The following is a 13,464-nucleotide window of genomic DNA, read 5'->3' on the forward strand; positions in this document are numbered from 1 at the left end:
AAGAGACCATAACCTTGGCATTTGAACATTTGGTGTAGTAACCTACTTGACATTGTAACTCATAGCTATAGCCTTGAAAAAAGAATAAATATGTATTCCAACCCCATTTCAAGGGCATGTGATCAGTTGGTAATATAATGCTTTGCTAATGATTCTTTACTCTTCTTGAAAGCTGATAATGACAATGTGAGATAGGCTTTATCCATTATTCATGAGTTTCTAGAAGCTTCTGGGTCCAAGTGCAATATACATAAGTCCAAAATAATAAGTATGTTTTCGGATAAGGACTTTGATCTAGAGAAATGGGGATATGAGGCCATTAAGAGGGGACAGATTGTCAGACATTTAGGGGTTCCTTTTGGGGTAGAAGTTACAAACAAGCAATTGAATAACTGGGTCCCAGGCAGATTTTTCTTGAAGCTTAAAAAATGGGAGGGCATCAGAATTCCATTCCACATTACATGACAGGATGGCTATATGAAATATTGTGTTGAATGCTTACATCATGTCTTTATGCCCTGTGCTAGAGTTTTGGGAAGTCACTGGCAGAATATTGTGAGTCCCATAAGGGATTTCATATGGAGGAATAGTAGCTCTAGCAAGAAAATCTCAACCTAGCTTGCATAAGATAAATTAAGCTAACCCAAGACTGAAAGAGGTATTGGTATTCTGCATCTTCCTTCTCAGACTATAGCAAGGATTGCCTTACTTCTCCCTAAGTGTCTTCAGCAAGAGGAGATTTGGACTAAGATGTTGAAGGAGCTTGTGGAAGACTCCCATATCTACTCAAAGGGTAGATGGCAAGGTTTAGGATGGAAGGACAAATTGTTCTCTTATTCTCCCCCTTAAAATCACAGGTTCTCCCTTTTGTGGAATACCATAATTTTGGTTACCTGTTCGGCCACCACCTTGGCCACGTCCATGACCTCTACCTTTTCCTCTACCTGAACTTGTGTAGAAGGCTTGCTGCTCTAAATTGTTTTTGTTTTGTGAGGATTAGGCATGTAAATGTGCAAAGAATGGTCTATGCACACTAAAAAAATTGCGACAGGGAAGCCTAAGTTTAAAGTTGAACGTATGCAGAAAGTATGCGAAGCATGTCAATTTGGAAAGAAAACTAAGCATGTATTTCCCCATGATAGAAATTTGAGCAGGACCATACTAAATGTTGTGCATTCAGATGTATGGGGTCCTGCGAAGACTATGTCTATGGGTGGTTACAGGTACTACATAACATTCATTGATGACCACACGAGGAAAGTGTCTATGGGTGGTTGCAGGTACTACATAACATTCATTGATGACCACATAAGGAAAGTGTGGGTGTATTTCATGAAGGAGAAGAGTGAAGTGTTCACTCTTTTTCAGAATTTCAGAGTGATGGCTGAAAAACAAATAGAAAAGCATGTGAAGTGCCTAAGATCGGATGGAGGGGGAGAATACTTCTCCAATGAGTTCTCTGAATTCTTGCAAAAGAATGGCTGAAAAATGGAGTGATGAGCGGAAAAACAGGCACATTGCTTAGAAAGCACAAGCATTGATGGCAGAGAAGAATATGCCACATAGCTATTAGGATTAAAGAGAATGTGGGGGAGAGGGAGAGCTTCAAACCCAAGCAAGCAAACACACACACACAAGAGAGAGCAAGACACAAGAGAGAGATGGATAGCTGAATTTTCTTCTATCTTCTTCTTCTCTACTCAACCAACATAGCATAAAGATAAGCGTACACACAATATGGGTTAGTACTCAGCTACTACAACATACAAGGGTCGGTCCATAATGTGAACCCGACTAAATGAGATGGCGCTATAACTATGCCAGTCTCTAGTAATCCAAAATGGCTATCACCACACAGCCTGTCATCCCACTGGCCGCATATCACCCATAATCTCACCAACCATGCCAGTCGTGTAGATGTGAAAGCTATCACCCAGGCAGGTCATCAATGTCCGCCCACGTAGCACTAGTTGAGCTCGATATCTCAACACTCCCCCTCGAGCTCAACTCCACACACTGTGCTCCAAGTAAGCTCCTAAACCTGTGGAGCTTCTCTGTGCCCAATGCCTTCGTGAAGATGTCAGCCACCTAATCCTCTGTGCTGACATATACCACATCTACATCTCTTGCTAAAACCTTCTCTCTCACAAAGTCATAATGCATCTCAATGTGCTTCATTCTAGCATAATATACTGGATTACAGGCCAACTATATGCTGCTCATGCTGTCATAATATATGACAATTGCCCTATCCATGGGCTCTCCCATGTCTACATCTCTTGCTAAAACCTTCTCTCTCACAAAGTGATAATGCATCTCAATGTGCTTCATTCTAGCATGATATACTGGGTTACAGGCCAACTATATGCTGCTCATGCTGTCATAATATATGACAATTGCCCTATCCATGGGCTCTCCCATGTCACCAAAAGTAGCTTCTAAAACTAAGCTACCTCACAAGCTGCCATAGCAACACCCCTGTACTCTGCCTCTATACTCTCGATCGATAAGGCAACTATTGGCTGCTTCTTATTGCTCCAACTCATAACAGCACTCCCAAATAAGAACATAAAACCACTGGTAGATCTCGTGTCTCTGCAATACTACCAGCCCAATCAGCATCATCTGTGTACCCACCATGCAGCTATATCTCTATACCAGCCTCATAGAAAAGTCCATAATCAACTGTGGACTTTATGTACCTAAGGATCCGTCTAGCCACATCCAAGTGTGGCTTCCTAGGGCCATGCATAAACTAACTCGCAAGTCCAACAACATAGCTCAAGTCTGTCCTTATAATGGTCATGTAGATTAAACTACCCACTATGCACCTGTATGTAGTGGGGTCCTCCAAAAGCTCACCTGTATCTGGGGAAAGTTTTGTGTTCTGCTCCAATGGCACTGAAATAGGCTTATAGCCTGTCAACCATACTTGGACAACATGTCCAAGCCATACTGCCTCTGCAATAGCAAAATGCCATGAGGTGATCTCACCACCTCTATGCCCAAGAAATACCGCAGCTCACCCAAATCCTTCATCTCAAACTTCTGCTTCCAAAGTATCCTGACATCATGTATGTCTGCATCACTATCACCAGTGATAATCAAGTCATCCACAAGATGACTAATAGCATGATCCCTCTATCTGTCTTTTTCACATATAGTGAAAAATCTGCATTGGATATCTGAAATCCAATGGTAACAAGATACTCCGTGATCTTTTTTGACCATGCTCTGGGTGCCACTTCAAGCCATACAAGGCTTTGCGTAACGTGCACACAAAATCTAGATGTGCATCACTCTCATAACCTGGTGGCTGCATCATGTACACTTTTTCTTGCAAATCACCATGCAAGAAAGCATTCTTTACATCCATTTGATGTAAAGACCAACCCTTCTCCTGCAGCCATAGCAATGATAGCTCTCATGGTTGCCATTCTTGCAACTAGGCTGATTGTCTCCGCATAGTCTATGCCATAAGTCTATGCATAGCCCTTGGCAACCAATCTTGCCTTGTATATCTGCTCACTAAACCATCAGCATTTTGCTTGACTTTATACACCCACTTACATCCAATTGCCTTCTTTTAAAGCACTAACTCCCATGTTGCATGGCATCTTTCCATTTCTTATTTCCAATTGCCTGCTCAAAGCAAGTGGGCTCAACCTCCTGTATTGTTTTTACCTTGTAAGCATAATAATGGGATGTATATCCATCATATGGTCAACTTGTCAACAGGGTATCTAATCCTCATAGTGTTGAAATTAGAGCAATATGATGAGCTATGGTGGATCAAACATTAGAATCAACATCATTAACAAAGTGATTAGTAAATAATTAAGATGTAATTAGTGAGTAAACAAATAGCTTAATGTAGGCATGGATAATAAAAAACCAGCAAATTCTCATTAGGCCAATGCCTCAATTTATAGAGTTTACATCCAAGCATCTAATCCCACTGATTTCTCCTTGATTCACTCTACCTCTTTTTCTTGATTCTCTCCACCTCTTCACTTTTCCCAGAATATCTCCACACTTCCTAAATCTTCTCATGCTACCCTTTATTCTCTCCCAGTAGATTCTTCTCACCTTTTCACGGGTTCTCTCACATTTACAGATTCTCTTTTACAATCTCTAACCAAGGGCTTGTTCCCGCACACACCCTATTCACTTGTATATTTTAACACCTCCTCTCAAGTGAATACTCTCTAGCACAACTGGACCCTATACCAAGTTTCCCTCCTTACTTGATAGTCCACGACCAGTGTCTAGCACACCTCCCCTCAAGTTAACTTAGCACACTGGACCTTGTACCAAGTTTCTCTCTTACTTGATAGCCCGCGACCAGTGCCTCAAGTCCCTAAACTCCATAGTCCTTGACACTCTCTCTCTCTCTATGTGTCTAAGGCTACTATAAGTGCCCGCGACCTTCACTAAAGTGCTCACACATACATCTTATCTACCACGTGGCCTATATCATCGGTGGCTCAGAGGTGGTTTTACTTTGTTGGGGCAGGTTACATTGGGTTGTGGGGTCTCTCTCTCTCTCTCTCTCAGAGATTTTCACATGGCTCCTCACTCTTTGGAGCCTCACATCTTCTCTTGTCTTCAGTCTTCTTGTCGTGGCAGCTTCTCTCCACGCGTCCGTCTCTTCTTTGAGTCTTCTTGGGGCAACTTCTCTTCTCGTGTCCATGTCTTCCTTCAGCTTTTCTTCTAGATCTTCTTGGTGTGGATCCTCTTCTTGGAAAGAGATATTCTTCTTCTTTCATGGCTGGGGCCATGAGCTTGTCCGTCAGATCTTCTTGCTCCATGTGAGCATGTTTCAATGTTTTGCTGATAGTTCCTTTGGGTTTTTGATGTTTATCTTGTGTCATTATGCAATGCAAACCGAAATTTATGCGGGAGATCTTACCTCTTGCCTTATTCTGGACAAGGGCAGTGTTTGATCCCATATTTACAATGATGCAATGTGCCCAATACATAATGCGTATAGCATTCATTCTTATGCACATTCCCAAATGCAACTCTGGCTGTGAATAATCTTGAATTTGAGTGAGATTTACAGGCATTAACTAAGGGTTAAATGCAAAATGATGATTATCACAAATTTATCAATTTTTACCAAAAATTACATTAAATCAAGGGTTACCAATTTATACGGAATGGTTGGAGTATCAAACCAACTCCGAATTGCAATCTGAAGTTATAGGGATCTGTATTAGATACCTAATGGTTAATTTGAACCCTCAATTTCACCAAAATATAGTGATTAGCACTGATTAATCACTGATTAGCAAATTAATCCATTATTTTGTGTGCAAAAAATAGAGTATGCGGAGAGTCCAGATCTGGTGCCTTAGACTTCAAATGAGCTCAAATGCTTTCAAAGCCATCAATAGCAATGAGTCTAGTAGAGGATTAAGCCAAGAAACACAAGATTTGACCAAATATTGAAAGCTTAATCTCTGTTTTACCAGTCACTTGTAGATTTGATTAAGAGCTTGGATCTCACTGTAGACTTGATGAAATTGAATTCTGACTTCATTAGCTTGTAGAGCATGCTTTAAAACCTCCGGGTGCTTCAAAAACCCCGAGGGGGGGGGGGGGGGGCTATGAGGAATTAGACTGATTTGATTTGATGAAGTGAAGATCTTTGATTTGCTGCAGAAAAAAGGCACCTGAGAAAATCGCGATTTCTCCCAAACGCGTCGGCGGTTTGCTGCGTCGTTTCGACTGGCTGGAGCACAAGGCTTATGGCTAGCTATGGTTAAAAGAAATAGGGCTAATTTTAACTATGCAAGGAGAATGAACTCCTCCACTGGCTGGGGGTACAGAGGTGAGTTGAAAAAAAGAGGAAAATTATAATTTTCTACTAATCCTAATCAGCAAAATAATTAGCAAGATGATGGGCTCACAAAATGATGGATTCTAGGCACAGCTCTGATACCATGTTGAAATTAGAGCAATGTGATGAGTTATGGTGGATCAAACACTAGAATCAACATCATTAACAAAGTGATTAGCAAATAATTAAGATGTAATGAGTAATTAACAAATAGCTTAATGTAGGCATGGATAATCAAAAACCAGCAAATTCTCATTAGGCCAATGCCTCAATTTATAGAGTTTACATCCAAGCATCTAATCCCACTGATTTCTCCTTGATTCACTCCACCTCTTTTGCTTGATTCTCTCCACCTCTTCACTTTTCCCAGAATATCTCCACACTTCCTAAATCTTCTCATGCTACCCTTTATTCTCTCCCAGTAGATTCTTCTCACCTTTTCACAGGTTCTCTGACATTTACAGATTCTCTTTTATAGCCTCTAACCAAGGGATTGTTCCCACACACACCCAATTCACTTGTATATTTCAACACATAGACCTGCGTACACCTGGATCACTGCTAGGTGTCCTCAAAACAGCCCTGGTTCTCCTTACACACACCAGGAGTAACCACAGACGGAATGCCACGCTCCTTATTAAGGCTCTCCTCATCAGAGCCACTAGAGTCACCATCGACATATGAGTGACTTGCTGACAGATCAAGCACAAAAAGTTGATCTACCTTTTCCTTCCCTTTCCATGATACATGTGTACCTGCATCATTCCTTAACTTGCCTGACCATGGACTAACATTGGATCCACTGCTCGAGGACTCCCCAGGTCCACTCAGCACCTATGATTGCTGCTCTACATGTGGTGTAACATCAGCACTTCTTACATCTGCATCTTATGTTGCCTTCACTATTGGTGCATACCAGCTACTCATCTCATCGAAGACAACATCTTTGCTTACTCGCATCTCACAAGTGGCAGGGTTATAGCATCTATAACCTTTTTGCTCTCCATAGCATAACCAATGAAGATGCATTTTTTCTCTACCTTTGGATCCAACTTTGTTCTCACTTCATCAGGAACATGTACATATGCAATACACCCAAACACTTTTAAGTGAGACACATCCGGTGTTATGCCTGTAAACTTATGTTCAAGAGTCATACCATGAACAGCTGCAGTGAGTTTCCTATTCATAATGTACACAGTAGTTGCTCCTGCTTTTCTGCCCAAAAGTAATGTGGCATATTCTTTTCAGCCACCACCATCAAGGCAAGTGCCGCTTCTACAATGTGCTTGTTTTTCCTTTCTGCAACACCATTTTGTTTGCGGAGTGTACCTGCACGTAAACTCCTAATTCCCTACTTTCTCAAGAAATCGCTGAACTCATTGGAGAAATATTCTCCCCCACCATCTGATTTTAGGCATTTTATTTGCATGCCTTTTTCCTTCTCGACCAAGGTTTTAAATGTGTGAAAGTGAGCGAACACCTCACTTTTCTCCTTCATGAAATAAACCCACACTTTCCTAGTGTGGTCATCAATGAATGTAACATAGTACTTGCACAACTTGCAATTGTTGCAATCTTGGTCGGTCCCCATACATCTGAATGTATGACATCCAATGGCCTTGCACTAACATGCTTTTCATGTGGGAAAGCATGTTTGGCCTGCTTACCAAAGCATGCTTCACATACCTTATGCATACCGTCAACCTTAAACTTTGGCAAACCTGCAACAATATTTTGGGCCTGCATAAACTTCAGTTGCTGTACATTCATATGACCAATGCGCTTGTACCATATGTCAATATCTGCAATGACACCTGTTCGATGTGCAAACATGGCTGCCTTTATCTCAGGCATGTTCACATCCAAAGTAAACATCTTGCCATTTCTGTTACCCTTTGTAAACAAGCGACACTTATTTTTGAAGTCTTCCACAAAACATCTTTGTTGAGGATTTAACCTCACTTTGCAGACCCTGCTCAACCATCTGTCTACAGAAATCAGGTTCTTTGTAATATTCGAAACATGTACATTAGCCAAGTACTTCATTTTGCCATCTTGCATAGACAATGGCACTTTACCAACATGCGCAATGGGATGTGCAGTATCATCACCTGTTTCTACATAACCTGGTTTTTCCATTTTCTGCACATCTCTAAACCACTCAGCATGACTGGTCATGTGGTTAGAGGCGCTAGTAGATCCCAACACATCCCTTGTTATGGAACTAAGCATGTGCTGCATCACAAAAAGCTGCTCACTTCTGTCATCATCTCCATGTTTGCTAGATGATGCATAGTTGCCTTGCTGTGCAACTTCCCACTTTTACTATCATTCTCCTTTTTCTAAAAGTCCTTTTCCATGTGTCCTGGTTTGCCATAGTAATAGCACTCTATGATATTTGCATTTTGATTTCTTTGCCAACCACCTCGGCCTCTTTGGCTCCCCCTACCTCTAGACTGGCCTCTTCCACCTGTGTATGATTGCTGCTATGAATCATTAGACTGTTGTTGTCCAGAATTCTGATTTCCTTGTCAACCATCACCTTGGCCTCGACTACGGCCTCTACCTCTACCTCTACCTGAATTAGAGTAGAAGGCCTATTCCGATTAACCTAAAGCCTTTTCTTCTATGAGATCAGCATAGATATCAAGTCCCGAAAGTTGGGAATATTCTCCCTAATTGCAACGGAGGTCTTGAATGGCTTGTACTCTTTGCCAAGCCCATCATTCAGACAAACACTCACCAAATGATCATCCTTCGAGACCCAAGGGATTCAACAATGCCCTTGATCTTTAAGGCATAGTCATTGATGGACATGATTTTCTTTTCCACAGTATGCAACTCTTGCTTTAACTGCAACTTCCTTGCCTTTGTGTTAGTCTAGAGAACATCTGAACCAGATTCTGCCATGCAACTGCTGGAGTGTTTGCATCATGTATGTATCTTATCATAGTGTTTGTGATACTAATTAAAAGCTAGTACATAACTTTTCTTGTAGCCTGATTCCAATCCTTGAATGCCTTTATATCTATAGGAGTGGCATTCTCCTCAGATAACTTTGGAGGCTCCTCATTATCTCCTTCTACATAATCCCAAAATCCTTTACCCATTAGGAAATTGGTTATTCTGAACTTCCAGGCATGGAAGTTATTCTTATCCAGCTTCTCACTAACAATCTGATGAATTCCGTCAGACATGTTTTCTAGTTTGTGAGCTAGGCCATTGTATACTAGTTTCTCAGTCAGCAAGAGCCTACATGTGCATCAAATTGTTGTTGACATGGCTGTCACTAAGATGATGTAACAACCACGATGTTAAGGTGGCGATCAAAGAGATGAGCTAGCCTTTGGGATGCACACGTGGTGATGCCACACCCACATCACCCTCCAAGTGGTATCAATTATAGTGTAGGGAATCGCCAATTAATCATCACATGGGCTCGTCTATTTTTAGCACTCAAACCTCTTAGAATTCCCTCTGTCAGTGCCAACTCACATTTGAGATTAGCACGTTATTAATGCTAGGCTAGTTCAGCTTTATGGACTGTCTCTACACTGAGGTGGCAATGACAATGACCACTGCGGACCCACGTGGTCATGTCATGGCCGCCTCACATATACATGCCTATATAGATACACAGTAACCCCTCACTACATATTTCATCAGTCATCATATTGAGTTTATTCCCTAGCTTATACTAGCATACAAATTTTATCTTGCAAATCAAGCAATCGAAGCTCCCTTCACTAGGAACACATAGGTGTGGGCATCTATTGTATAGTATTCTTCTCTATCACCCAAGTGTGGTAGATTGGTTAGCTCATTTCCCTCTTGAATCAAAGGTCTTGAGTTCAAATCTTGTCGGATAGATCAATTTGGTCTCTTGGGATAGTTTCCTACGACGTTAAAAAGTTCTCTTCTCAATGTGTATGTGGGTGTGTAGGTATGCGTGTGAATAAGAAGAGGAAAATGGGCTAACCTTTCTATCACCCAAGTGTGGTAGATTGGTTAGCTCATTTCCCTCTTGAATCAAAGGTCTTGAGTTCAAATCTTGTCGGATAGATCAATTTGGTCTCTTGGGATAGTTTCCTACGACGTTAAAAAGTTCTCTCTTCTCTTCTATCTTTGTTGTTGTGCAATTTGAGTTTTTAAGTTTTGTGCTGTGAAAGATCCTATTTCTTGTGAGTGTTCTCTTGTATACACTGCACACTATATCCACTTAGAGAGAGAGAGAGAGAGAGAGAGAGAGAGGTGCGTATTTAAAGTAGACCCCATACCTATTACAAGCTTAGCACTCTGCACGATACCATGGCTAGCGTGAGCCATGTTTAGAACAAAAACGTCATTCCTTGCATGACCAACGACACGATGGAGTTCCCGAGAGAGAGAGAGAGAGAGAGAGAGAGAGAGAGAGAGAGAGAGAGAGGTTTAGGTGGCATTGTTATAAGCAAGGAGTAATAGACATCCCCCATGCAACTCATGATGATAGATCTATCCTTCACATTTAAAGAAGACCTTCAAAAAACAAACCCCATACCTGCCTGCCATAATCAAAGCAGTTTTTATGAGAGTATGCAAAATTGACTAGACTTACCAATGCTCAAAACAGAAACATCATTCCCTACATGAGATGATGGGGTTGAGAGAGAGAGAGAGAGAGAGAGAGAGAGAGTCCAGCTCTACAAGAGCAAGCATGGATCGCCACACCGATTCAACATACTTTTTTAAGAAGGATTACCTAGGATTTCTTACTATTCAAAAACCTCATATGTAACCCGATAAACCATTGGTATATGCCTGAATTAGTTGAAGCTGCACAAAAGTCATTCCCGGTGCCTATTTGGAGCAATTTTTTAAAGCTTCTTTTAAAACATGGTATGATGCTAGAAATGTCTACACGGTAGTAACCACTTTATACAAGGCAAGGTGGCATGGTAAAGTACTCACTCATCAACTAATATCTCAAAATTTCTTCAAGTTTATTTCTTGTAATATCTTTGAAATTCAATTAAAATAACAATCTAATCTTTTGTTTTAGCCAATGTTTTTTACTTGTAACGTTATCTTCTGTACTTTTCTGATATCCTTGAGAAATTAGAAAAATGGTCGAAATTTGCTAGATCTTCTCGAGCAAATGCCGGATTTGTTCGAGGGTCACGAAGAGCACCACGGTGAAGGGTCCTTGCCTCATCACGGTGGGCACAAACCCTTTATACAAAGCCATGGGGCCTTCAGATTCCACGGTCTTGAGGACGCAGTCAAGCGCCCCTTTGTAGGCGGCTTCATGCCCCGCCTCTGTCTTCATGTTCATGATGCGCGTCTTGATGACGTCGATGGGATTCGAGGCCACGGAGGCCACGAGCCCCGCTGTGCAGCTAGCGGCGACGTGAGTGGTTAGCCCGTCCTTCATCAAGCGGCTTTGAATGAGGCTCTCCTTGGCCTGGTCGTAGGTGGCGAGCTGCGAGGCGGTCACCACCATAGCCCGCTGGACGGTGAGGGAGGAGCCCCGCCAAAGGGACGTCAGGCCCTCCTGCCGCACCATTCTGGCCAGCGCGTCCCCCACGCCGGAGTAATTGCGCCTCTGCTGGGCGGGCAGGCGGCCGTCTGCCTGCATCCTCACCATGGCCACGTCGGCCGGGTTCCCCACGGCGGCTCCCACAGCTCCAGCAACCAGGCCGGCCCCAATCTTTTTCAGCACGGGAAAACCTCCTTCCAAAGGGGGCTTGCTCCATTTCTGCTTGAGCAGCTCGTAGAGGCCCATGCGCGTGGTGGAGTAGAGGCATTGTCTGAGCACGGTAGCGGAGATCCCTGAGAACAGGGCCTGCAGGCCCTCCGCCTGCGCAATTCGGACCCCGACGCCGATTGGGCCCGAGGCAGAGCGCAGCGCTGCTATGTGGCTGGACGAGGAGGGGGCGGACACCAAGCGAAGAGCTGGTGCGGCTGGACGCTGAGGGAGGCTTTCGCCCTGCAGCTGCATGCGAACCTTGATGAGGTCGAGGGGGTGGGTTGAACAGCCCGCCACCACCGAGGCCAGGCCGCCTTCCACGAACCCTTTGAGGCCCATGGCAAGGTATCGCAAGGAACAAGCTCTGACGAGGGAAAGTGCAACGGGGAGCGAGAGAGGCAAGTAGGAGTGACAACTCAGGCGGATGTTGCGTTGTGTATATATAGGTATAGATTCAACAAGCGCGGAGCCGGTTGAAAAAGTAGCTTTGTCCGACTGCCGTCGAAAAAGTAGCCGGTTGGACAATGTCCGCGGAAGGTTCAACTAACGCGTTCAAAGTCGTTCCCTTTCGACGTACAACAGTCATCCTTTTACACACACCAAAGGAACAGTTCAGTTCTTAAAAGAAACCTTCTGCATCCATATTTCCCCCCAGCCCACATCGCTTTTCACGATTTAGCAACCCACAAATATGGTCCCACCTCTCATCCTCCCACACAAAAGATGGCTTTTCACGATTTAGCAACCCACAAATATGGTCCCACCTCTCATCCTCCCACACAAAAGATGACTGATCCCCTCTAAGATCGTATCCCAGCTGCAAACCGGCTACCAGCACAGACTCAGTAGTAAAGCCCTTGGGAGTTTGCTCCTCCATAGCTTCCTTCTTGCTCCATATCTTCACTTCAGGCCTCTGTCCAATTGGGTTCTCTATCAATGCCAAGAAGATGTGTACTGGTTGTTTCTCCTTCAAGTACCACCTCTATGTTTTAGGCCCAAGCTTTGGCAATCCAACTCTCTTGTTATTATGTGTCACCAACTCCTTCAAATCTTTCCTTGGATATACTTGCAACATGGCATAAGTCTCTTAGGTTCCCTTAGTATGTGCAACTATCCCATCATCTAGTGAGTGGCTTATTCTATTCTAGCCTGTAATGACTATAATGGCTATGATGAGTGGCTCATCCTATTCCAACCTGTAATGACTATAATGGCTGTAATGAGTGGCTCATCCTATTCCAACCTGTAATGATTATACCAACTCCACAAATGTGTTATCATTCATCTTATTCACATAGTATACAAACCAGCAATAGTGCACACAACTATACATCAACATAACATCATCTAGTCCCTGTCTTAAACCCTTCTGAAATACCAGCCAGTTCCTAGAAATCCAAATTTCCCACATACAAGTGTATCTATCCAGGCTAAAAACCACATCAATTGCCCCCTCTGATCCAGTCAATTTTCCTATTAACTAGTCCCCCTAAGAACCCCTTAGACCTATGTCAGCACACACCCAATTGTTTATCTTGCTCCACAGACCCCTAATGGCAGGACATCCCCAACGAGCATGTTTACCATCCTCAATTGCTAATCCACACCTAGGACAAACCCCAGAGGTAAAGTTCATGTGCACCAATTTGTAGCCAAGAGGGAGAGCCTGCAAACATACTTTCCACAAAAAGGTTTTAGCTTTCAAAGTGTTGGCCATTGGCCAGCAGCAACCGTTAAGCCGAAGCAGCACCGCCGAATGTTAGAAGCGGCGCACGTTATCACTAGTTAATAGGTTATTATTCTGTAAATCTGTCGTGTTCAAAACATACTTTCCACAAAAAGGTTTTAGCTTTCAAAGTGTTGGCCATTGGCCAGCAGCAACCGTTAAGCC

At 43.0% G+C, this 13,464-nt stretch overlaps 1 pseudogene; it reads right to left on the reverse strand.

Annotated features, from left to right (window-relative positions):
* Positions 1-10,733: 10,733 nt before the first annotated feature.
* Positions 10,734-11,978, reverse strand: LOC147638647 (mitochondrial uncoupling protein 5 pseudogene; annotated as a pseudogene).
* Positions 11,979-13,464: the final 1,486 nt, after the last annotated feature.

The sequence above is a fragment of the Cibotium barometz genome, chromosome 5, assembly GCF_041138505.1.
Source record: "Cibotium barometz isolate CiBa-2024 chromosome 5, ASM4113850v1, whole genome shotgun sequence".
NCBI classification, from domain to species: domain Eukaryota; kingdom Viridiplantae; phylum Streptophyta; class Polypodiopsida; order Cyatheales; family Cibotiaceae; genus Cibotium; species Cibotium barometz.